This window comes from Lampetra fluviatilis, chromosome 2 (genome assembly GCF_964198595.1).
Source record: "Lampetra fluviatilis chromosome 2, kcLamFluv1.1, whole genome shotgun sequence".
In the NCBI taxonomy this organism is placed as follows: domain Eukaryota; kingdom Metazoa; phylum Chordata; class Hyperoartia; order Petromyzontiformes; family Petromyzontidae; genus Lampetra; species Lampetra fluviatilis.
This window is the reverse complement of record NC_136276.1, coordinates 1,727,252-1,754,696: the sequence shown is the minus strand read 5'-3', so window position 1 is coordinate 1,754,696 and position 27,445 is coordinate 1,727,252. Positions and strand designations below refer to the sequence as shown.

The 27,445-nt window shown below is 52.7% G+C and overlaps 1 long non-coding RNA gene across 1 annotated transcript; it reads right to left on the bottom strand.

Moving 5' to 3' along the window:
* LOC144939142 (uncharacterized) lies at nt 1-23,009 on the bottom strand. The gene is made up of 3 exons (XR_013638341.1): nt 22,135-23,009; nt 10,406-10,515; nt 1-172 (listed from the first exon to the last, which is right to left on the bottom strand). It is a non-coding gene; the product is annotated as an uncharacterized LOC144939142 (long non-coding RNA).
* Between the last annotated feature and the right edge of the window lie 4,436 nt (nt 23,010-27,445).

Here is a 27,445-nt window from a genome sequence, read left to right as displayed (position 1 = left end):
CTCGTCCACCCAAACTCCTCGCTCTCCTCGTCACCACGGCAACGCGAGCAGCGGAGCGGGACCGAGTCCCCTCGATCTTCCAGCCCCCCACTCCCGGCCCCCTCGTCCTCCTCCTCGTTCTCCTCCTCGTCCTCAGCATCATCCACTTATTCATCATCAGCAGTAGCAGCATCTGCAGCAACATCATAAGCATGTTTATTATCATCACAATCATATTACGCATCAGCAGCAGCAACATCATCATCATCATCAAAAGCCATTCGAGCTGCAGGCATCATCTTCAGTTACATCGTTCGATAACTCGTCTTCTTCCTCATCATCATCATCAGCAACAACAGAATCATTATAATCAACAATTCGCCGATGCATCGTCATTCCGCCACTCATCATCAGCAGCAGCAGCACCATCACCATCATTATTTTCCTCCTCCCCACGCTCATCCTCTTTATCATCATCATCAGCACCATCATCATCAGCACCATCATCAGCACCATCATCATCATCATCAGCACCATTGTCATCATCATCAGCACCATCGTCATCATCATCAGCACCATCGTCATCAGCACCATCATCATCAGCACCATCATCATCAGCACCATCATCAGCACCATCATCATCATCATCATCAGCAGCACCATCGTCATCATCATCAGCACCATCGTCATCATCATCATCAGCACCATCGTCGTCATCATCAGCACCATCGTCATCAGCACCATCATCATCATCAGCATCATCATCAGCACCATCGTTAACAGCATCAGCACCATCGTCATCATCAGCATCAACATCAGCACCATCGTTAACAGCATCAGCACCATCGTCATCATCAGCATCATCATCAGCACCATGGTCATCAGCATCAGCACCATCGTTATCAGCATCAGCACCATCGTCATCATCATCATCATCAGCACCATTGTCATCATCAGCACCATCGTCATCATCATCAGCACCATCGTCATCATCAGCACCATCGTCATCAGCACCATCGTCATCATCATCAGCACCATCCTCATCATCAGGACCATCGTCATCATCATCAGCACCATCGTCATCACCATTATCACCATCGTCATCAGCATCAGCACCATCGTCATCATCATCATCAGCACCATCGTCATCATCAGCACCATCGTCATCAGGACCATCGTCATCATCATCAGCACCATCGTCATCATCATCAGCACCATCGTCATCATTATCATCAGCACCATCGTCACTTCCTCCACGCCTCATCCCTCCCCCACATCCACCCCCTGCCCCCTCCCTCCCCTCCCCGCACCAAATTCACCCCCCCCCCGCACTCCCCCTGCGCTCTGAGTCGTCTTTGTCTCCCGCACTCCGCCCCTGGGACCACAGCGACGACACGCGGGGTGGAGGGGGGGGCGCGGGGGGGGGGGGACGCGGGGGGGTGGGCAGTGGGGGAAGGTGGAGGGGGGAAGAGCTGTGGGGGCGGGGGGAGACCTGGACACCGATGGCACCGCTCTGTGAATCCCAGGAGACAATGGTACCTGCCCTCTCACCTGTCCACTCACCTACCCTCTCACCTGTCCACTAAAGTGCCCTCTCATCTACCCTTTTATCTACTCTCTCACCTGCCCTCTCACCTGCCCTCTCACCTGCCATCTCACCTGCCCTCTCACCTGCCATCTCACCTGCCCTCTCACCTGCCATCTCACCTGCCATATCACCTGTCCGCTAGCGTGCCCTCTCATCTACCCTTTCAATTACCCTCTCACCTGCCCTCTCACCTGTCCACTAGCATTCCCTTTCATCTACCCTTTCATCTACCCTCTCACCTGCCATATCACCTGTCCGCTAGCGTGCCCTCTCACCTGCGCTCTCATCCACCCTCTCACCTGCCCCCTAACCTGCCCTCTCACCTGCCCTCCCACCTGCCCTCTCACCTGCCCTCTCACCTTTCTTCTCACCTTTCTTCTCACCTGCCATCTCATCTTGCCTCCCACCTGCCCTTTCTCCTACGCTCTCAGATGCCTCCTACTCACCCTCTCGCCTCTCCTCTCACTTGCTCGTGCATAATAAACTCTGCTGAAAGCATGCACTCCCAGAAGGCCGTTGGGGCCAATAGGTTGTGCGAGAAATACATGTGCATTACACACACACATACATATACACGGTATATAAGTGTTTGTCATTATTGTTGTTGTTGTTATTGTTGTGGAGAGGCGCTGTTGGCCTGGACGTCCACTCTCGAGGCTGCCGTCCAGCAGCACCACCACGCCATGGCCCTGCGTCTCGACGACGATGATGATGTTGGTGGTGGTGGTGGACAGGCAGATACGTGAAGGAGGCGTGTTGTTAATACAAGCGTGGGTCATTACATTGTGACGTGGCTAGGAGATGTTAACTACCTCGCCTGGTTATACAGGAGGTCGTGAGTTCGATCCCGACCCTGACGCCTGCTGCTGCTGCTGTATATTTGGAGTTTGCGGTGTCTCTCTCTCTGTGGTCCCGTGGAATTGTCTCCAGGTCCTCCGGCTTTTCCCTCTATATTTAGAATCAACATCACGGTTTAGAGTGTTTGGTTGCTATACATTTGTCTGCTATAAACTTCCACGCGATAAGCCACTTCGCTGACCTGTCATTTTCTGAGCGACATGTCAGCTCAGTGAGCCTTACCTGGCAACATAATAAAAAAATGGTTTAGTTTACATCGCTGGATTGTGAGATTTGGTAGTGGTGGCTTGGCAGTGGATTGCCCATGTCTGACGATGCTGATGATGCTGATGCTGCTGATGATCCACACGAGAAACATTTCCCGTGCCCGCAATCACAGCCACGATTGACGCCACGTTCTCAGCGCTGGAATTTTGCCAAGTTATAAGTGACAACCCAAATGTACGGTCCCGTTGGGATGCCATGGAATTATTATTTATCGCTCGACTTTACATCTCGTGAGTCAATAAAGCACGCGACAGGACGGGCATGGTGGAACAAGAACATCAAAGGTGGTGGTGGTGCTGGTGCAAATGGTGGAGACGATGGTGGTGGTGCTGGTAGTGGTTGCAGTGGTGGCGGCACTGATGCTGGTGGCATTGTTGTTGCTGTGTGCAGTGTAGCGACTCGCCCGTTATCCTACGAACCCGTCGAGTTCGATTCCTGATCACGGCCAACACCAACGACGATTATCTTAACCGGTCCTGGGCCTCTCTTAGGTCGACTCAGCCTCAAATCAGTACCTGGTGCTGTGTGTAAACATCGCCACTGGCGGGTGGGCGTGAGGGTGGCCACTCAACCCCTTCCTAGGCTGGCTCGCGATCAGCACTTGCCCCAAAGGTCTGTTAAGACGACACGGCGGGGGACACTTTTGGTGGTGCTGACTGCTGCTGCTGATGATGGTGGTGATGGTGGTGATGGTGGTGATGGTGGTGGCTTCTCGTCCCTGCCCTGGGAGTGTGGAAGTGGCGGAGGAGGAGTTCGATGGAAAGTCGTCGAGTGCTGAGGCGGAAAGAAGGGGGGGGGGGGTGAGGGGGGGGAGGGGCCCACGTGAGTGGGACAGATGGTTCCTAATCCGGTTACCCCTCCCCTTCATCCCCCCTCCCCCTCCATCCCCCCACCCTCCATCCCCCCTTCAACCAACTCTCCGTTAAACACAGCAACCACACCGCATTCATCATTGACGGGCATATCACCACCACCTCGAGTCACTCACACCACTCTCGACATCTCACCACACACACTCACAGCCACACCACCACCACCACCGCACTCACCACCGGATACTGTATAACAACAACCGCCGTTCACCACTGCGCTTGTGCCAGGCAAGGTGCACTTTGATTGCCAAGTGACATGCCCGCTGGCAGGTCACGGGGCAGACCCTGCAGGTGCCACGAGTTGACTGGCTGAGATGACTGGCTGATGCATCAGCTGTGCCCCCCTACTCTGCCAACTTGCTGTGTTTTAGCCGCCAGGTGCTCCGCTCGTTGTTGTGAGCATCGCTTCTCCGCCCTTCGTTTTTGCTGGATGGCGACTGCCTCCAACTGCCCAGTGGCAGCAGCAGCGTCCTTCACGAGCCTCCTCCACAGAGGCTGATCTTGACACCGCTGTGACGAGTCATCAGCTGGTACCAGCGGTGTCAAGATCGACATACACAAAGACAAAGATCGCCCGTATAGCCTTAACAGACTGGGGCAAGTGCTGTTAGCGAGCGCCAATGAAGGCCGGCATGGCACGCGAGGCGGTGGGTGGCCAGCACCACGCCCGGCCGCCTTTGTCTCCCCAGTGGCGATGTTTACACACTACACCAGGTACTCATTTGAGGCTGAGTCGACATAGAGGCGGCCCAGTACCGTCACTGTTCTTGGCCGTGAGCGGGAATCGAACTCGGGTCGCCGGGTTCTTAGCACAACGAGCAAACCGCTACACCACCGCTCCTCACACTACCACCGCTGGAACACCACCACCACACTAACCACCAGCACCATTGCCAGATCCATGACGATTGTTGGTGCGATGTTGTTGACTTTGGTTACGCAGTGTGCAAATTATATGCAAATGAGACCGCGGTTTAACGATTAGGCTAATTAGGCCAACACATGTCTACAAATGAGGCTGAGCAATTACAACCCGCCCCCCGCCCCCCGCCCCTCAATATAAACAAGACGAGGCCAAGGAAATAAATCGATTCATGAATCAAAAATGTCGGTCCCTGAAATCGTGACAATTTATCCATTCACCAGAGGGGCAGTGAATCATGAGCCCCCCCCCCTCGACACCCCTCCCCCCATCCCTCGCTCGGGGGGGCATTGACAAGTATTCACTCAGAGCTGGGAGGATGGGAGAGGGGCGAGAGGAGGAGGAGAGGGAAGAGAGGCCAGGAATGCAGGGAGCTCTAGGGGGTCAGGGGTCATCCTTGGAAACCTCTGCCCCTTAACTCAGCTGATTGGCTGCAGGTTTTGGGCGGAGTGAGGTCAGAGGGCATGCTCACATGGCGACAAAGCGCACAAGCACCACGGCCCTCAGGCCGAGGCCGCCCTTCTCTCTGCCACCTCCATCTCTCTCTCTCTCTCTCCTTGGCCCCTGGTCTCCCCCCTCTCTTCCATAACTCCCCCTCCCACTCTCTTCTCCCCTGATCTCCCCCTCTGTCTCCTGGTCTCCATCTCTCTCTCCTCCCTGAGATCTCTCTCCCCTGATCCCCCTATCTCCCCTAGTCTTCCCCTCTCTCCCCTGGTCTCCCACTCTTCCCTGGTCTCCCCCGCTCATCTCTTCCCTGGTCTCTCACCCCTGATCCCCCCTCTATCCCCTGGTCTTCCCCTCTCTCCCCATACCGCTGGAGCAGCTGCAATCCCAGATCTTCCCACTCGAGTTTTGAGTTGGTCCCCAGGTCCATGCGGGGCTCCCGCAGCCGCGCTCAGATCGCGTTCACACGTGGGGGGGGGCTCGTGGCGGCCCTGTCAGGGACCCTAGGCCAGCCACGCTGTCACGAGCTGGGTTCGAATCCGAGTCCCCAAGCCGATGGCACTGGGTTCTCGAGTGAACGTCTCAAGTTGGTGGTGTCGGTCTGGCCACAACGACGCCTGTGATATTACACTCGGGTTTCTGCTTAAACGTGGATGAATTCGGGCTCTGCAAATTAAAATATTGATGATGATGTGGGGTCACCTGGTCCACTGTGGAGCAAACTGCGCGGTGCTCTGCAACAAAGTCCGACACAAAACCGACCGGGGGACCAGGCACGGATCAACTCCCTGGCACCCCATCACAGGCGCCAAGTCCCGGCACTGTCCGGGGCCAACCAGGACAGGTGGCAACTCCACTGAATCACCGCGTCACAAACCTTGCTAATATTTATTGTATAAGGCAAATGGCATAGAACGCAGAGAGCGCAGATCTTCCATACAACGCTGCTGTCGGCTGTGACACGTGCTGTCAGCGAGCATGCGTGTGACCACGTGCATGACCCCTACACCCGTCCGCCTTTGTCTCCCCAGTGCTGATGTTTAGACACCACATTGGGGGCCTTTGCTCCCTGAAGGCGGAGTCAATGTACGGGATACGGTACAGATGTGGCCGGGGAGTCGAACTCTGGATGTGGGGTTCGTGGTTGCAAACGTCCCCAGAGAAATGATACACACGCCTATTCACAGAGCCTTCACATTCACCGTGTATACAAAACGGTCTCCGCTCTCTAATTCCCTCTCCCTTTATCCACACAGCTCTCTCTCTCTTGCTCTCTCCCCTACCCCCTTGCTGCCACTCACCCCCTTATACATCCCCCACACACACCCCCCCACCCCTCACGGAACCCTCTCTCCATGTGTGACCCCTGCTGCTGAGACGACACTCGGAGTGGCAAACAGAACAGCATCGCAGTGTCCTGCCGGTTCAAGCCCCAGAGACACTCACTGACACACTCACTCACACACTCACCCAGAAACACTCACTCACACACTTGCCCAGAGGCACTCACACACTCAATCAGAAACACTCACACACTCACCCAGAGACACTCACTCACACACTCACCCAGAAACACTCACACACTCACCCAGAGACACTCACTCACACACTCACCCAGAAACACTTACACACTGACCCAGAGAAACTCACACACTCACTCACCCAGAGACACTCACTCACACACTCACTCACTCACTCACCCAGAGACACTCCCTCACTCACCCGGATGAGCCACTCACTCAGCCGCTGACTGATCCGAACCCACACTCACCTGACCCCAAACTCACACACTCACCCACTCACCAGAACACTCGCTCACTCGTTCACTCGCACACTCCCACACTCACCCAAAACCGCACTCACTCACCGGAGCAAGTGCTCATTCACTCACTCACTCGCCAGATGCACACCCGCTTCTCGACTCACCCGAAGCTTAACTCACTCACCACTTACACACTCACCACGTACACACTCACCACTTACACACTCACCACGTATACACTCACCACTTACACACTCACCCGCTTACACACTCACCCATCTATCGTAACCCACACTGAACCATTCACCGCAACTCACACTCAAAACACTCGCCCCAACTGAACCTATGCTCACCCAATCCGATGCTCACCCACTCACACACTCACACTCACCTGCTATCACACTCACCCGCAACCCACGCTCACCCCAACCCTCACCGACTCAGCAAAAACAAAAAACACAAAAACACAGTCTCACTCCAATCCACGCTCAGCCGCTCACACGCTCACTCACCAATGTCTACTCACCCACACACCTTCTCACACCGACTCACCAAACACAGAAAGACAAGGATCCCCCGTATAGCCTTCACAGACTGTAGGGGCAAGTGTTGTTAGCGGGCACCTATGGAGGCCGGCACGGCGCACGAAGGGGGTGGGTGGCCAGCACCACGCCCGGTCGCCTTTGTCTCCCCAGTGGCGATGTTCACACACTGCACCAGGTACTCATTTGAGGCTGAGTCGACCTAGGGGAGGCCCAGGACTGGTTCAGATATTCGTCACTGCTGTTGGCCATGAGTGAGAATCGAACCCGGGTTGCCAAGTTCGTAATGCAGCGTTGTGCTAACCGCTACACTATGCTGCCACTCACCCGATACAACCATCAGCCCCTCACCGAATCCTCGCTCACTCACCCACCCACCCACTCACTCACTCACCCACTCACTCACCCACCCACCCACCCACCCACCCACTCACTCACTCACCCACCCACCCACTCACCCACCCACCCACCCACTCACTCACTCACCCACTCACTCACTTACTCACCCACCCACCCACCCACTCACTCACTCACCCACTCACTCACTCACTCAATCACTCACTCACCCACCCACTCACCCACTCACTCACCCACTCACTCACCCACCCACTCACCCACCCACCCACCCACTCACTCAATCAATCAATCACTCACTCACCCACCCACCCACTCACTCACTCACCCACCCACTCACTCACCCACTCACTCACTCAATCACTCACTCACTCACTCACCCACCCACCCACCCACTCACTCACTCACCCACCCACCCACCCACTCACTCACTCACTCAATCACTCACCCACCCACCCACTTACTCACTCACCCACCCACTCACTCACTCACTCACTCACCCACTCACTCACTCACTCACCCACTCACTCACTCACCCACTTACCCACCCACCCACCCACCCACTCACTCACTCACTCACCCACTCACTCACTTACTCACCCACCCACCCACCCACTCACTCACTCACTCACCCACTCACTCACTTACTCACTCACCCGCTCATCCACAGTCACCCACGGTCTCCCACTCACGGCTCACCCACAGTCACCTACGCTCTCCCCACTCACCCACAGTCACCCACAGTCACCCACTCACCCGTAGTCACCCACGGTCACCCACAGTCACCCACTCACCCTATGCGACATGGGTCACTGCACGGCAACAATGAGGAATGGGGGGGGGCAACGCTCCATCACCACGAGGAGGGGGTTGGGGGTGCCCAGAGCAACGAGGAGTGAGGAGCCACAGTAGGGCCGAGTGGGGGGGGGCGTTAGAGAAGAGGTCACGGGGGGGGGGGGGGGGTGCAGGGGGGGGGGGTCGAGGGGGGGTGTGGATATTTTGGAGAGGGGGTGGATGCGGGGAGCTAAGGGATGGATCAATGAGCCCCTTTGAATGAGAGAACGATGCATATTTTATGAGGTTTGTGATGTCGCGCTATCAGCGTCGTCACGGGACAAAGGCGTGTCCCCCCCCCCCGAGTTCGAAGCTCCGCAGCGAGCAGTGCACCACCCTGCGTCACAGAAGCGGCCCCCGGAAGACGACCTCACAGAACAACTCCTGAAGACACACCGCTCGGCCTCGCAGCTGGAATATCGCCAAATTAAAACCTCCCATATCGCACTCCGAGTCGCTGCTGCTGCTGCTGTTGTTGTTGTGCAGTCGTTGGCGATCATCATCGAGTCGCTCCACTCGACAACCCGCCTTCATCACGGCGCAGCCTCTGTGAGTGTATTGGTCTCGATGCGATCGCGCGGTTGTTCCACGTGGGGAGCGGTGGTGTAGGGGTCTGCGCTACGCTGCACCACGAAGCCGGCGAGCCGAGTTGCATTCCCGCTCACGGCCAACGCCGTTGACGATTATTTGAACCGGTCCTGGGTCACCCGTAGGTTGACTCGGCCTCAAATGAGTGCCTGCTGCGGTGTGTAAACATCAGCACTGGGGAGACAAAGGCGGCCGGGCGTGGTGCTGACCACCCACCCCCTCGTGTGCCGTGCCGACCTTCATAGGTGCTCACTAACAGCACTTACCCCAAAAGTCTGCTCAGGCTATACGGGGGATCTTTGTCTGTGTCTGTGGATTTGTATGTGAGTCTATATATCTCTACGTGATCCTATAGGTTTATATGTGAGTCTATGAGTTTCTATATAAGTCTACGAGCCTCTATGTGAGTCTATGCGTCTCTATGTGAGTCTATGAGTTTCTATGTGAGTCTATGCGTCTCTATGTGAGTCTATGGGTCTCTATGTGAGTCTATGCGTCTCTATGTGAGTCTATGAGTTTCTATGTGAGTCTATGCGTCTCTATGTGAGTCTATGGGTCTATATGTGAGTCTATGGGTCTCTATGTGAGTCTATCGTGATCTCGCTATGCTAGAGAACCCGGGATTAATCACAGGCGAAAAAATACCTGGATCGATTCCACGCCACGGCTTTAACATCAGCGGCGAGGGCGATCCGCTCACTCCGTCCTCCAAGCCACACCGAGCGCTTTGGTTTCAACAGCCCCATGCCAGCAGAACAAAGTCTGTGGGTTTGTTTATTTGTTAACCCTCCACTTGTTCGGGCTTGCTGTTGACGTCTCCCGGCCGAGTCGCCCGTGTTAACGAGATCCATTCATAGCTCAGAGTACTTTACTCAGTGGGAAATCAACTCCTGATCCCGATTGTAATAATTGCCAATAAAACTTCGTTTTTAATTTTAACCAGGTAAGGCCCACTGAGATACGTAGTTCTGTTTCAGAAGCGACGTGGCTATCGCAGACGACAGCTCAACGAAGTGGCTTATCATCACGTGGAAATGCACAGCAGCCAAATACTCTAAAACGCGTGTTGTTGATGCTAAATGTGGAGAGAAACACCGGAGGACCCTGAGAAAAATCCACACGACCACGGGGAGAGAGAGAGACACCGCAAACTCCAAATACACAGCAGCAGGTGTCATCAGGGTCGGGATCGAACCCACGACCTCCTGCATACCAGGCGAGGTAGTTAACATCTAGCCACCGTGATGATGATAATCAGAGAGAGACACGCAAACTCCAAATACACAGCAGCAGGTGTCATCAGGGTCGGGATCGAACCCACGACCTCCTGCATACCAGGCGAGGTAGTTAACATCTCCTAGGCACTAAGTGAGCCTGTAGATCTGCGCCACTCACCTGCGTCACGTGGGAGTCTTCACGGCCACCTTGGCGGTTCCCTTCCCATCTTCATGTTCTCATCGGCGTGACGCTATCCAGGCTGCCGGTGCTGATGAGCTCCAATATTCCTGAACGCATCATCAGCAAGAGGAGGGATGTCACGAGCAGAACTACCGTCACCATTGCTGCTGTCGCCATCGCCGGCAACGTCATTGTGTTCATCATCAAAAGCAAGCGGCCTTGTGATGTCGATATGATCATCAGCAGCAGCATCATCAACATCAGCAGCATCTGTAGTATCCGTATCACTAGCAGCAATGCCATCATTAATATCACCAGCAGCATGACATGTTATCATCAACATCATCATCATCAGCAGAAACAGCAGGATCGTCATCACCATCAGCAACAGCTAGAGCAGCAGTAATATCACGATTAGCATCATCAGCAGCAGTTACAACAGCAATTACAGCAGCAATATTATCATGATCAATATTATGACCATAAGCTGCAGCTAGAACACCAATAATATCATGATCAACAACATCATCATCAGCAACAGCAACCAGAGCAGCAGCAATATCATCATGATCAACATCATCATCAGCTGCAGGCGCATCGCCGCGACCATCACTGTCATCGCGATCTCCGCCGTGGGGTGGATGGGGGCGGCGCTCAATCCTCGTGAATGGTTCCGTGGCGTCTGCGACGGTCTGGGGCCCGTGTGTGGCCTCGCATCGCCGTGGCCGCGAGGCTGTCACGCCGTGTAAGGGCTCTGCTGCCACTGCCGCTGCTGCCACCTGAACGAGTGCTCGTGGGTGTTTCCATGCGGAGTGAAAAGCCCACCGTTGACGGCTCGATTACGAAGTTAAATATTGGTGGAATGTACTTTAGGGGAAATGAAAAGGACTGCAGACGTTCAGAGCCTCCGCGGTCTCTGATGGTCTCGAGATCAGGGAGGCGGGCACGTGCGAAGACACACCGAGGAATCGCGCGGTTGGCTACGTACGTACGGTGCGAAAGAGGTTGAACGTTCATACATACAAACAAACTTAGCCACCGCCGCTGCCCGGCTATTGGATAATCCGCATGTGATGCACACGCGCGATTTCCACCGATATTGGTGAACACACGTGAACACACGTGCACACACGGATACAATCATACGCATCATGAGTGTACGTTAGCACGCCAATCACATTGGCTCCCTGTTGTGGCGAACATTCTGTCACCTAAATATCAGCAAAGACATCCGCGCAAAGTTGAACACGTAGGAGGAGGCCTTCGCTACCAATATTATCCATAATCGAGGTTTTTGGGGTTAGATGACTGATGATGCTGGTTGTAATTACTGGCGAAACGTCGTAACCCAGATTGTAAATATTGTGGGTTTACTCTCCAACAAACCACCGGTGTGCTGTACTAGTACACTACACTATACACTACACTATACACGACACTATACACTACTATACACTACACAACTATACACTACACTACACTATACACTACACTATTCTATACACTACACAACTATACACTACACAATACACTACACAACTATACACTACATTATACATTACACTATACACTACTATACACTACACAACTATACACTACATTATACACTACACTATACACTACACACTAGTACTGTACTAGAGAGGAATTGGCCACGTTCTGTTTACGTGACAACCCTTACTAGTTGGCTGTGTCGGGTGGTGGCGGGTTTAACGACACAAATTCATATATTTACGCGATCTCACCCCAACCCCCTCCTCTATCATGGCCATCCGCGGCCACCATCAGCCACCGAGACCTCAGCAGGGAGCCATCATCGCCGCCAGCTCAAGTGCCGATCTCCCCTTCTGGGTTTCTGCGGCCGCCGCTGTCACCATCCCAGAATCTCTTCCCTGACCTCGAAGGACGCTGCCGCGCGGACAGAGTGGAGCGACGCGAACGTCCAAAATAATAATAGTAGTAAAGACATCGTAATACAGTTTTGTGATGGAGTAAGATCGCGTAAACATGTGAATGTGTCGTGAAACCCGCCTCCACCCGACACAGCCAACTAGTAAGGGTTGTCACGTAAACAGAACGTGGCCAATTCGTCACTAGTACAGCACTAGTGTATAGTCTAGTGTATAGTGTAGTGTATAGTAGTGTAGTGTATAGTAGTGTAGTGTATAGTGTAGTGTATAGTAGTGTAGTGTATAGTGTAGTGTATAGTAGTGTAGTGTATAGTGTAGTGTATAGTAGTGTAGTGTATAGTGTATAGCAGTGTATAGTGTAGTGTGTAGTGTAGTGTATAGTAGTGTAGTGTATAGTGTAGTGTATAGTAGTGTAGTGTGTAGTGTATAGTGTAGTGTATAGTGTAGTGTATAGTATAGTGTATAGTGTAGCGTGTAGTGTATAGTAGTGTATATTATAGTGTATAGTAGTGTAGTGTATAGTAGTGTATAGTGTAGCGTGTAGTGTAGTGTATAGTAGTGTAGTGCATAGTGTGGTGTATAGTAGTGTAGTGTGTAGTGTAGTGTATAATAGTGTAGTGTATAACAGTATAGTGTATAGTGTAGTGTATAGTGTAGTGTACTAGTACAGCACTAACCGGTATGTTGGAGAGCCAAGCCACAACATTTACAATCCGAGTACGACGTTTCACCAGTAACTACAACTAGCTTCATCAGGCGACATCCACATGATTAATTGGCCGTGTCATGTGGTGGCGGGTTTGACGACACATTCGTATATTTACTCGATCTCACAGCAGCACCGAGACGGATCTCTCCCTCCCTCCCTCTCTCTGCTGAAGCCCTCTCGTCATGGCCATCAGGAGACCTCCACACTGAGGATCTGGCCACCGACTCACGCCGCTGCTGCTGCTGCTGATGGAATCACGCGCGCAAGGACACAATTAGCACCCTTCTTCTTACAAGGGCTGTTAAACGACAACACTGATAACCGATTGAAATAATGGTTACGGGTGTACGGTGGTGGTGCATGATCCGATGACGGTTGTTGAACGATGACTACCGCTATTTAGCAGTGGAGCACGTTGGTTTGCTAACATCGCCTTGTGTCTCTTCCCGTTGGAATTTCAAAGCGACTCATTTCCTAGCGCACACTCTTACGGGTTCTGGTCCATCGCGAATGCGCACTAATCACGCGCGGTGAGCTCTTTGGAACGACACCGTTTTAAAGTCTCTTGCAAAACTGCATCAAGGCTCAGCGATGGATCCCCGAACGCGAGCCGGTAACGCGCTCCGGGTCTTCGGAGCCGGAGACCCCGAGACTGCGCTGAGCCGATAGCACGAGGCGTCCACGCGGCGGTGACAGCAGGTCGCCGTGGGGCTGCGGATCGTAGACGGTGTCGATCTGGGTCTGTTGAGACCGGTGCACGTGCCGATCGGCAAGGTGGGATGCAGAGGAATTGTGCAGATTCTTGTAGATGTGCAGTACGGTTGGCTACGTACGGGTGTGAAGGAAGATCATCACACTTGCATACGTAAGCAATGCTATGTTTAATGAATATAAACATTTATTTTTATTTTACCCGGTAAGGTAATGCCCACTGAGCTATATAGCTGTTTCCAGAAGCGACCTGGATATCACAAACGAGAGCTCAGCCAAGCGGCTTCTCACGTGGAAATGCGGAGCAGCCAAATACTCTGAACGCGCGATGTTGATTCTGAACGCGGTGGGAAAAACCGGAAGACCCGGAGAAAAATCCACGCGACCACGGCGAGAGAAACACCGCAAACTCCAAACACACAGCAGCAGCAGCAGGCGTCAGGGTCGGGATCGAACCCACGACTTCCTGTGTACCAGGCGAGGTAGTTAACATCTCCTAGCCACCGTGGCGCCCTCAATAGGTAGCCGGTGTAGCGCATCTCGTCTCGAAGTCGTGATCGAATCAATTTCCCCCCTTCCGAACTCTCCAAACGAGCTGCAGCGTTTAGCTTCAAGGTTAAGGCGCAGCTCCGCAATTGCTCACTGCTGGCAGGGGCAAGCCCCCCCTGTTCACTAACAGCCACGGGTACACGCTCAAGGCACACGCGTAACGTGTGGAGTAAACCAACACGTGAACCACGCACACATAGATACACATGTACGCGTGATTACACGTGTACTCACGAATGGACACCTTATTGATGTCTTCACGCTCCACGATGAGCAACACACATCAACAAAATACATAAACACACAAGACAAAGATACCCCGTATAGTCTTAGCAGACTGTTGGGGCTAGTGCTGTTAGCGAGTAGCACCTATGAAGGCCGGCACGGCACACGAGGGGCTGGGTAGCCAGCACCAAGCTCGGCCGCCTTTGTCTCCCCTTGTGCCGATATGTTCACACCTCGCCAGGTACGCATTTAAGGCTGAGTAGACCAAGGCGATGACCAGGACCGGTTTAGATAATCGTCACTGTTATCGGTCATGAGCGCGAATCGAATTCGGATAGGCGGGTTCGCAGCGCAGTGTGCTAACCACTGCACCACCGCTCCCCACATAACACACGCGCGTTGATTCACACACGCGCATGGAAAAACACACAGATACATAAGGACACACATTCACACGACTAAACACACTCTGCATAATAACAAATATAGATACACTTACAGTATGATATATACATAGGCAGAAAATGAACAGACACAGGCATGGATGCGTTAACATCGGCACCTATATACATACACATCTTAAACACACTCATCACACACTCGCACGGAGACACGGAGATACATCGGCCCTGTCGAATTCTAGACTGTCGGGGTGAATGCTGTGAGCGAGCACCTATGAAGGCCGGCACGGCACACAAGCAGGCTGGTTGGTAACATCACGCCCGGCCGCCTTTGTCTTCCCAGGCACAATAAGGGGCCTAGGAGCGGTTCCAGATATCACTCGCCACTGATGTTCGCCGTGGGTAACAATTGCAATACCAGTTACCCGTGCATGCAGTGCAGTGCGTACAAACAGCACACCAGTTTATATTCATATCGCACATGCGCATACAATATTAATCGGATATGACTACGTACATTACTGCACTTTAATCAGATAACCCACGTAAAATAAAACGCACATGCACAATAATAATAATAATGATGATGATTGAGAGCTTTTGTCAATCCACCTCCACGCTGTGTCGGTCATGGGGATCGTTTGTCCATACTTCACCTCGCTGGTCAGTGAATGTTTTCTGTAATAGGGCGGCGGCGCCACTGTGGTGAGTCGTGTACCCCGAAGTGAAACCGGGGGTCGCGACGCAGCGTGCTAACCGCTGCCCCACCGCTCCCCACGCAAAATTAACATGAAAAATAATAGCAAACAGCAAAACTCCACGTGTATATATGATATGTACACACATGTATATAAATATACACATACACGACCACACAATTACAAACACAGAGACACAATATTATCATTGCGCCGACACACGAACGTGAATTCACACGCATACGTAAATGACACACTTTGATCAATCCACAACCGATACATTGCTACATCATAACACATCGTCAGACAATTACTGGAGCAATGGATACAGACGCAATAACACACACACACAATTGTCTTTACTGTACATAACTATGCATTAAACGATACACGTAATAGTATATGTATACAGTCTCTAGCACATTTTATTCTACACACACACATTTGTTTATACGTATAAGTACACCATATATACGTAAACATTAATACACACGCGATAATAAGGCAGGTATAAACACACACGTCCAGTGACAATACAAAGATCCCCCGTATAGCCTTAGCAGGCTGTAGGGGCAAGTGCTGTTAGCGAGCACCTATGAAGGTCGGCACGGCACACGAGGGGGTGGGTGGTCAGCACCACGCCCGGCCGCCTTTGTCTCCCCAGTGGCGATGTTTACACACCGCACCAGGTACTCAATTTGAGGCTGAGTCGACCTAGGGGGGGGGGGACCGGAACCGGTTCACTGGCGGTGTTGGCAATGAGTGGGAATCGAATTCGGGGTCGCCGGCTTCGAAGCGCAGCGCTAACCGCTGCACCACCGCTCCCCGAAGACAAACACACACACACACACCACGACCAGCACATTAATACACACACACACTAATACACTCACACGCATTAACACACAAACACCCCCCCCACCCCCCACCTTCTACCCCCACCGACACGCAGCTCCCCGCTAATGTTCGCCGCTCGGAACGTCTCTCATCCCGACTCGCGACCTCCTCCTCCTCCTCCCTCCCCTCTCCTCGGCGGCAAATTCGCCCCATTATAAATCACGGCAGCGCGAACCCAATTAGCGGCGTAAACAGCGATAACTGCTCCCCCCGCCCCACCACCACCTCCCTTCCTCCTCCATCCCATAGCCCCCCCCCTCTCTCCCTCTCAGCCCGCCAATAAACCCCATATCCCTCGATATCCCCTCGCTAAGAGCAACAGCCCCGACACATCCACAGCGCACTCATTCACAGCCAAACCCGCCACGCGTAAAGACTCCCCCCCCCCACCCCCACCGCTCTCTTGGCTTCAGAAGCCGAGCGCTGTGCCAACATCATCGTGCACCCTACTCATTTGAGGCCGAGTCGACCTAGGAGGGGGGGTGGGGAAGGAGCCAATCATAACAACCACTGCGGCGTTTGTCTCACGAGCCCCAGTCCGCCGATGAGACCCAACAAGGTGGAGGCCGGCGCTTTGCTTTGCCTGCCTAAGCGGCACAAATGCTGCTGCTGCTGCTGATGCTGCTGCTGCTGATGCTGCTGCTGCTGCTGATGCTGCTGCTGCTGATGCTGCTGCTGCTGATGCTGCTGCTGCTGATGCTGCTGATGCTGCTGCTGCTGATGCCGCTGATGCCGCTGATGCCGCTGCCGCTGATGCCGCTGATGCTGCTGCTGATGCTGCTGCTGCTGATGTTGCTGCTGCTGATGCTGCTGCTGCTGCTGATGCTGCTGCTGCTGATGCTGCTGCTGCTGCTGCATGGCAATGTTGGTGCGGGGAAGCTGTGGTGAGGCACCCACGTCGTGTCGATCCACGCGGTGTGACCACGTGTTCTTGCCCAGGGAAAGTGAGTTGTCAGCTCCATACGACGTGCAGCCGTTTCGGCACGGGCAACATTTAGTTTGTCGATTTGTGCTTTTCTCCCTTGTGATGGTGACTTTGTAGGATGGACGTTGAGATTTATAAGGGGGCAGGGGGGACCAATACGGGGTGGATTGGTCTGTAGTAAGGTAGGGCACTGATAATGGGTTGACAGGTATGTAGTAGTGTACAGTGTAGCGTATAGTGCAGTGTATAGTAGTGTAGAGTGCAGTGTAAAGTAGCGTATAGTCGTGTACTGTATTGTAGTGTAGAGTTGTGTATAGTGCAGTGTAAAGTAGTGTATAGTGTAGTGTAAAGTAATGTATAGTGTAGTGTATAGTGCAGTGTATAGTAGTGTATAGTGTAGTGTATAGTAGTGTATAGTGTAAAGTAGTGTATAGTGTAGTGTATAGTAGTGTATAGTAGTGTATAGTGTAGTGTAAAGTAGTGTATAGTGTAGTGTATAGGATGAACGTTGAGATGTATAAGGGGACACGGGTTTGACCAATACGGTGTGAATTTGTCTGTAACAAGGTAGGGCACTGATGAGAGGTTGACAGGTCATGGGCCACCGATGTGAAGTTCAAAAGAAGAACGTCCGATTCGCACGCGGAGACACTGGGGCCGTCTGCGTTCATTCCAGTACCCACAATGCTCCACAGTGCCACGCGGAAGTTGTTTTCGCTCTGATTTAAGTTAAATTCATCGTCGTCGTTGTTGTTGTTGTTGTTGTTTACGCTCTTGCTTCCTTAATGTCGGTGACACCCATCACTCTGGCGAACGAGACTCCTCTATCTTGGGTCCTCTGGTGGCGTTCTCAGCTGGTGAGACGAAATCAACGTGGAACTCGATTGATTCGAGGTGTAAATAAAATAAGATGACGTGTTTTACCCCTTTTGGCAATGACACAGGGAGGTGTTGAGATGTTCTAACACCAAGTAATGCATCAAGTCTGCATTAACCACACGTACCCGTGGCAAAACATGTACCTACGTGACTTTACCGAAAGAACCAAAGAGTACGTTTTGACAATAATAATATATGGAGCATTGTATTTGAAACCGAATGGCCTACACCAGAGGCAGCCTTCTTCACTGCCTTGTCTCATCACAAGTGTCAGACCAGGCATTGAGTCTCGTTCTCTCTCTCTCTCTCTCTGTACTCTCGTGTGTGTGTGTGTACTCTAGTGTGTGTGTGTACTCTGGTGTGTGTGTACTCTGGTGTGTGTGTGTACTCTGGTGTGTGTGTACTCTGGTGTGTGTGTGTACTCTAGTGTGTGTGTGTGTGTACTCTAGTGTGTGTGTGTGTGTACACTAGTGTGTGTGTGTGTGTGTACTCTAGTGTGTGTGTACTCTAGTGTGTGTGTACTCTAGTGTGTGTGTGTACACTAGTGTGTGTGTGTGTACTCTAGTGTGTGTGTGTGTGTGCTCTAGTGTGTGTGTGTACTCTAGTGTGTGTGTGTGTGCTCTAGTGTGTGTGTGTACTCTAGTGTGTGTGTGTGCTCTAGTGTGTGTGTGTGTGTGCTCTAGTGTGTGTGTGTACTCTAGTGTGTGTGTGTGTGTGCTCTAGTGTGTGTGTACTCTAGTGTGTGTGTGTACTCTAGTGTGTGTGTGTACTCTAGTGTGTGTGTGTACTCTAGTGTGTGTGTGTGTACTCTAGTGTGTGTGTGTACTCTAGTGTGTGTGTGTGTACTCTAGTGTGTGTGTGTACTCTAGTGTGTGTGTGTACTCTAGTGTGTGTGTGTACTCTAGTGTGTGTGTGTACTCTCGTGTGTGTGTGTACTCTAGTGTGTGTACTCTAGTGTGTGTGTGTACTCTAGTGTGTGTGTGTACTCTCGTGTGTGTGTGTACTCTAGTGTGTGTGTGTACTCTAGTGTGTGTGTGTGTACTCTAGTGTGTGTGTGTACTCTAGTGTGTGTGTGTACTCTAGTGTGTGTGTGTACTCTAGTGTGTGTGTGTACTCTAGTGTGTGTGTGTACTCTAGTGTGTGTGTGTGTACTCTAGTGTGTGTGTGTACTCTAGTGTGTGTGTGTACTCTAGTGTGTGTGTGTACTCTAGTGTGTGTGTACTCTAGTGTGTGTGTGTACTCTAGTGTGTGTGTGTACTCTAGTGTGTGTGTGTACTCTAGTGTGTGTGTACTCTAGTGTGTGTGTGTACTCTAGTGTGTGTGTGTACTCTAGTGTGTGTGTGTGTACTCTAGTGTGTGTGTGTGTACTCTAGTGTGTGTGTGTACTCTAGTGTGTGTGTGTACTCTAGTGTGTGTGTGTACTCTAGTGTGTGTGTGTACTCTAGTGTGTGTACTCTAGTGTGTGTGTGTACTCTAGTGTGTGTGTGTGTACTCTAGTGTGTGTGTGTACTCTAGTGTGTGTGTGTACTCTAGTGTGTGTGTGTGTACTCTAGTGTGTGTGTGTGTACTCTAGTGTGTGTGTGTGTACTCTAGTGTGTGTGTGTGTACTCTAGTGTGTGTGTGTACTCTAGTGTGTGTGTGCTCTAGTGTGTGTGTACTCTAGTGTGTGTGTGTGTACTCTAGTGTGTGTGTGTGCTCTAGTGTGTGTGTGTACTCTAGTGTGTGTGTGTACTCTCGTGTGTGTGTGTACTCTAGTGTGTGTGTTTACTCTCGTGTGTGTGTGTACTCTCGTGTGTGTGTGTACTCTGTACTCTGGTGTGTGTGTACTCTGGTGTGTGTGTACTCTAGTGTGTGTGTGTGTGTGTACTCTAGTGTGTGTGTGTACACTAGTGTGTGTGTGTGCTGTCGCATGTTTAAATGCACGAGCACACAGTTTGGTACGTCGGCTCCAAATCAAGATCCACTAAAATCAAGACCCACAAACGCACGAACAGCAAACACTGTACTACGAACACAAAGACAAAGATCCCCCTATAGCCTTAGCAGACTGTTGGGGCAAGTGCTGTTCGCGAGTAGCACCTATGAGGGCTGGCACGGCACACGATGGGATGGGTGGCCAGCACCACGCACACACATTGTAAGACCGACACAGAGAAACAACACACACACAGACGGACATATACATACACACATACACACAGCCACACACAGATGGACAGGACGAAGATCCCCCGTATAACTTAGTTTTGGGGTGACCAGCACCACACCCGGTCGCCTTTGTCTCCCCAGTGGCGATGTTTACACACCGCACCAGGTACTCATTTGAGACTGAATCGACCTAGGGGAGGCCCAGGACCGGTCCAGATAATCGTCACTGGTGGTGTTGGCCGTGAGCGGGAATCGATCTCGGGTCGCCAGGTTCGTAGTGCGGCGCGCTAACCAATACACCACCGCTCCCCACTGACACACAATAACAAACACAACGATTCTCCGTATAACCTTAACAAACTGTTGAGGTAAGTGCTGTTAGCGAGAAGCACCTATGAAGGCCGGCACGGCACACGAGGGGCTGGGTGGCCTGCACCAAGCTCGGCCGCCTTTGTCTCCCCAGTGGCGATGTTCATCGCATCCGCACCAGGTACCCATTTGAGGCCGAGTCGACTGGCACACGCACGCAAACACACAGACATACACACAGACAGACATACACACACAGACATACACACACAGACAGACATACACACACAGACATACACACACACAGACTCACACAGACAACACACACAGACTCACACACAGACACATTCACAGACTCACACAGACACACATACACACTCACAGACACACACACAGACTCACACTGACACACACAGGCACACACAGACAAACACAGACATACACACACACAGACTCACATAGACACACACAGACACATACACACAGACACACACAGACACATACACACATACACACATACTCACACAACACAGACACACACACAGACACACTCACACACAGACACTCACACACACACAGACTCACACAGACACACACTCATATAGACACATGCACACATACACACATACACAACACAGACACACTCACACACAGTCACACACTCACACACACAGACAACACTCACACACAGACACACTCACAGACAACACACACACAGACTCACACAGACACACACACAGACTTACACAACACACACACACACAGACACACGCACTCACACACACAGACACACACACAGACACACACTCATATAGACACACACAGACAACACACACACAGACACACACACACAGACACACAGACACACACACAGACACACACACACAGACACACACTCACATAGACACACACAGACACACACTCACATAGACACACACAGACAACACACACACACAGACACACACACACAGACACACAGACACACACACAGACACACACAGACACACACACAGACACACACAGTCACACACACAGACACACACACAGACACACACAGACACACACACAGACACACTCACAGACACACACAGACACACTCACAGACACACTCACAGACACACAGACACACTCACAGACACACTCACAGACACACAGACACACACAGACACACACACAGACAGACACACACAGACACACAGACAAACAGACACACACACAGACACACTCACAGACACACTCACAGACACACAGACACACTCACAGACACACACACACAGACACACTCACAGACACACTCACAGACACACAGACACACTCACAGACAGACACACACACAGACAGACACACACAGACAACACGTCTTACGGTTTAAGTCCTCTACTCCTCGTCGTCTTCATCGTCGTCGTCTCGATCGTCGACGCGGCGACAATCACTTTGGCAGGAGCGGCGGCCCCGTCAAGTGGTGGGGGGCTCAGTGGTGGGGGGCTCAGTGGTGGGGGGCTCAGTGGTGGGGGGCTCGAGGCGATGCCGACTCTGGCCCCTCAACTCCAAAGGCGACGCTCGCCGCCTCCTCCTCCTCCTCTTCACCTGGGGACGTTGAGAACAGCATCGCGCACTCATGGTGCGGATGTCTCTCTCTGTGTCTCTCTCTGTGTGTCTGTGTCTCCCTGTGTCTCCCGGTGTCTCTCTGTGTCTCTCTGCGTCTCTCTGTCTCTCTCTATGTCTCTCTGTGTCTGCCGGTGTCTCTGTATATCTGTCTCTCTCTCTGTCTCTGTGTCTCTCTGTGTCTCCCGGTGTCTCTGTGTGTCTCTCTGTGTGTCTCTGTGTCTCCCGGTCTCTCTGTGTATCTCTGTGTCTCCCTGTGTCTCCCTGTGTCTCCCAGTGTATCTCTGTCTCTCTGTGTCTCCCGGTGTCTCGCTGTGTGTCTCTGTGTCTTCCGGTGTCTCTGTCTATCTGTTTCTCTCTGTCTCTCGGTGTCTCTCTGTCTCTCTCCGTCTCCCAGTGTATCCCTGTCTCTCTGTGTCTGCCGGTGTCTCTCTGTGTCTCTCTGTGTCTGCCGGTGTCTCTCTTTGTCTCCTGGTGTCTCTCTGTCACTCTGTGTCTCTCTGTGTCTCTCTGTGTCTCCCGCCAAAACGTGACAGCGCCTGTGGTGTCGTCTGCACCTCGCGAGGCCGTGGGAGACGACACGCACTCTCCTCTCCCTTCTCGCTCTCTCCCTTGCATACTCTGCCCTACACTCTCTGCCCTACACTCTCTCTCTCTCAACTCGCCCCCTCCTCCTCCCCACCACCACCCACACCCCACCCCCGCTGTCTCTCTCGCTCCCCCCGCACATTCTCTCCCCATACACACACACTCTCTGTGCCCACACACACACTCCCATAGTCCCATACACACACTCCACACACATACACACACACACTCCCATACACACACTCCACACACACACTCTCCCCTACACACACTCTCTGTGCCCACACACACACTCCCATAGTCCCATACACACACTTCACACACATACACACACACACACTCCCATACACACACTCCACACAGTACACACACACTCTCCCCTACACTCTCTCTGCCCACACACACACTCCCATAGTCCCATACACACACTCCACACACATACACACACACACACACTCCCATACACACACTCCACACAACACTCCCCACACACACACTCTCTCCTACACACACACTCTCTCCCCTACACACTCTCTCTGCCCACACACACTCCCCTATGCACACTCCCCACACACACACTATAACTACTCTCTCCCCACACACTCTCTCCACACACATACACTGTCCCTACAAATATCTCCCCACACACACACTATCATCACACACTCTCAATAGGTACTACCTCCACCTCTCCTCTGCCCATATACACACACACACTCCCCATACAAACTCTCCACACACACACTCACGACACACACGCCCTACACACACACTCCCCACACACACACACACACTCTCCCGACACACACACACACGCCCCACACACACACATACACTCCCCACACTCACACACACTCTCCCCACACACTCTCCCGACACACACACTTTCTGCTACGCATTCTCCCTCCCCCGCAACTGCGATCCCTCCCCACACAATGCTGGCTGCCGAGTGCCCGGGCTCAAGTGAACTACAGCAATGGATTTTCCGCTGCGATGCCCTCCACGTGCCAGCATCTCACCCACGCAGCAGCTGACCGGCACCTGAGCGAGGGCGCGGACGGCACCCAACGCAACCCAACCGGTCACCAAAGCAGGCCGAGACCCGCTTAGCTCGCGAGATCTGTTGAGATCTCTGGCGCATTCGGGGGCCGTGGAACGAGATCCCTCTCCCACCCCCCCTCCCACACAATGGCAGCCCTTCATTATCCCCTTGCACGTGGCATCGCGTTCGGGAGGTGCATGCCCAATCGTCGAAGATTGCTGATCAGAATCTGCGTTCGAATCAATGACGCCCATTATATCCCGGGATGCGCTGCACTCATGGGTTGAGTTTGAGGGTAACTGGGTGGAGCGGTGGGAATCGGTGAGGTGGGGGGTGCCCCAATATTCGATTTGTCTCGCGAGGTCGCACACAGAGGCGGTTCGATATCGCGGCTTCTCTTGCCCTGCTCATCACAGCGTCGTCACGCTCACGGTCTCGAACATTTAAGGCTGTAGGGGCGCTGCGTTTAAAATCAGTGTTTGTTGTTCTGACACTGTAATTGTTGTTGTTGAAAACAAATCTCGAGGTGGTTATCAAGGGGGCCTCCAACTCGTAGCTTTGGCCATCAGTGGGGGGAGGGGGATGGGGGGGCAAGGCGCACCCCCCTGCCCCCACATCAACAACAACACACCATCAACAACAACAACACAGTAACACTCACCAATGCCACACGCAGATGTTCAGGTCGTGAACTCAACAATAAGAGGCCGGAAGTGGCGTTTCCAGCCGGCGGGTGCTGACGGCCGTGCCGATGGTGGCTTGGCAGAGCTCCGCATTCGTCTCCACGCACAGAGAAGAGTCGAGTCGGACTGTAGCTTTGCTCCATCAGGCTGTGTGTGGGTAGAGTTATTGATTGGCATTCAGAATCAGTATTTATTCCGGAGGAATCCGATGAGCAAACAAGCTCTTCTTCACAGATGTCCAGTAGGGGGCACGCGGCCAGAATGTTACAACAACAATAAATTACATTCTTTGCTTCTTTCGGTAAAGTCACGTAGATACATTTTGTTTTAACAACAAACGATACAGAAACGCGATAGGAGTGCAGAGTAGAGTAAAGGTAAACAAATAACATTAAATATATACAAACAAAACTAAACTATGTTTTACTCATCTTATCAGGTAAACCCCCACCGAGGTATTGAGATTTATTTTTTCAGAAGCAACCTCGCCACAAATGATAGTTCAACAAAGTGGCTTCTCACGGGGAAATTTACAGCCGCGGAAAAAACATACATCATCTAAAACGATCTAAAATAAATGCGTGTTTCCAGACGACAATGAAGCAGAGACGTTGGCAGTGGCTGAGGTTGGGGACGAGCGGCTGATGGACAGTGCCAGGAGACGCCGGGCGAGGTGACCCATCCCTGAGAGCGCGGTGCATCCACACAGCGACTCATCAGTCCGCTACCCCGGGCTACTTAGCTGGTAAAACAGAAACAGGTCGTCTCGTGTGTAGTTTTCATTCATTGCCTGATGCTGCTGCTGCTGCTGTTACGTTGGCAAAGGTTGCACAAGCACAATTAAACAGAAGAAGAACCCCACCCCTCAACACATTCGCTTTAAATGTCTAATATGTAATATGCGATGTTTCTCTCCGGCCTCTGTATTTACGTTGAACTTCTTTCTCGCCGTACGTAGCCAACCGTGATGATCGGAGTTGCGGGTGAAGGACAGCAAACTAAACACGAAAAGCAGTTCGAAAGAAATTAGTTTAAAACGATCTAAAAGAAAGCTTTAAATCGAACGAGTTTTCAATGTTTTGATTGAAAGAATAAAAGCCCCCCATCTGTGCTTTGTGTGCTTTGAAGAAGGGCCATTTCCCGAAACGTCACCGATTATACAGTGTTCTCCCTGAAGGCCACATACGGTGCTGGTATCGACCGTGTTGAGAATTGGCTGCAAGGAAGAGGCCTGGGCAGGAAGGGGACGATCAGCGATGGGCAAGACCGGTGACGGAACGGGAGTCAAAGGCGACCCACTGGACCACCTTCGTGGAGATGGAGCCGCCGGGAGGAGCAACACCCCGCCTGGGTGTGCATCCTAAGATTAATAATCGATACTGATCGATCAGCATGCGCACACCGTGATCTAGTAAACACGTTGCATGAATCCCGTTGTCTCTCCACTGCTGGATGAAGTCTTCCGCACGCCTCTGGGTCACGGGGATTGATTGATCGCGCTTCGCCCCGCCAAGGGCGGCTTGTGATCCCACTCGCGATGGCCTGGCTGGGAGTCGAACTCGTCCGTGGCCGAGTTCACAGCGCGGCAATTCGCTGCGGCAACCGCTGCGCCACCGCTCCTACCCGACCGCCCAGAAGTGGCGAAACGGTGAAACACGCAGCGCGATCCATTTATAGATACCCCACTAAAATATATATAACAAGGGCAGACGATCGATTGCACGTTCCCCGCCAATCCCAGTTGCACCCGTTGCATCTCTGGCCGAGCCCTCTGCAAGACACGGAGCCGCCCCGTTGCATTCGCTGGCGTCAATCGATCAGCAGCCGAGGAGCGAGCAAGAGGGCCATTCGAAATGCGTGGGGTATCTACAAATGGATCGCCCTGCACCGTACTCCGAGCGAGCTGAGCTCGAGGGAGCTCTGGAGAGCCGAGCCCCGTCTCGAGGGTCTTTGGCCTACTCTTCCACGCCGATCAGACGGAGTGGGAGAGGTGGAGAGGCCCCCGCGTGTCGCCACCGCTCCACAGGGTGGGAGTGGGGGGGGGGCGGGTGGGAGTGCGGGGGGGGAGTGGGGGGGGGGGGCACGTGGGGGCCGGTGAACACACAAACTCGGCCCCCAGTTGCTTATGCCGTGCCGGGAGATCGAGCAGGAGACCCGTGGGTTGTAGTCTAGACAGGGTGTAGTGGGTGCAGGGTGTAGTGTGTGCAGGGTGTAGTGGGTGCAGGGTGTAGTGTGTGCAGGGTGCAGTGGGTGCAGGGTGTAGTGAGTGCAGGGTGTAGTGGGTGCAGGGTGTAGTGGGTGCAGGGTGTAGTGTGTGCAGGGTGTAGTGGGTGCAGGGTGTAGTGTGTGCAGGGTGTAGTGGGTGCAGGGTGTAGTGGGTGCAGGGTGTAGTGTGTGCAGGGTGTAGTGGGTGCAGGGTGTAGTGGGTGCAGGGTGTAGTGGGTGCAGGGTGTAGTGGGTGCAGGGTGTAGTCTGAGCAGGGTGTAGTCTGTGCAGTGTGTAGTGGGTGCAGGGTGTAGTGGGTGCAGGGTGTAGTCTGAGCAGGTTGTAGTCTGTGCAGTGTGTAGTGGGTGCAGGGTGTAGTGGGTGCAGGGTGTAGTGGGTGCAGGGTGCAGTGGGTGCATGGTGTAGTGGGTGCAGGGTGTAGTGGGTGCAGGGTGTAGTCTGTGCAGTGTGTAGTGTGTGCAGGGTGTAGTGGGTGCAGGGTGTAGTGTGTGCAGGGTGTAGTGGGTGCAGGGTGTAGTGTGTGCAGGGTGTA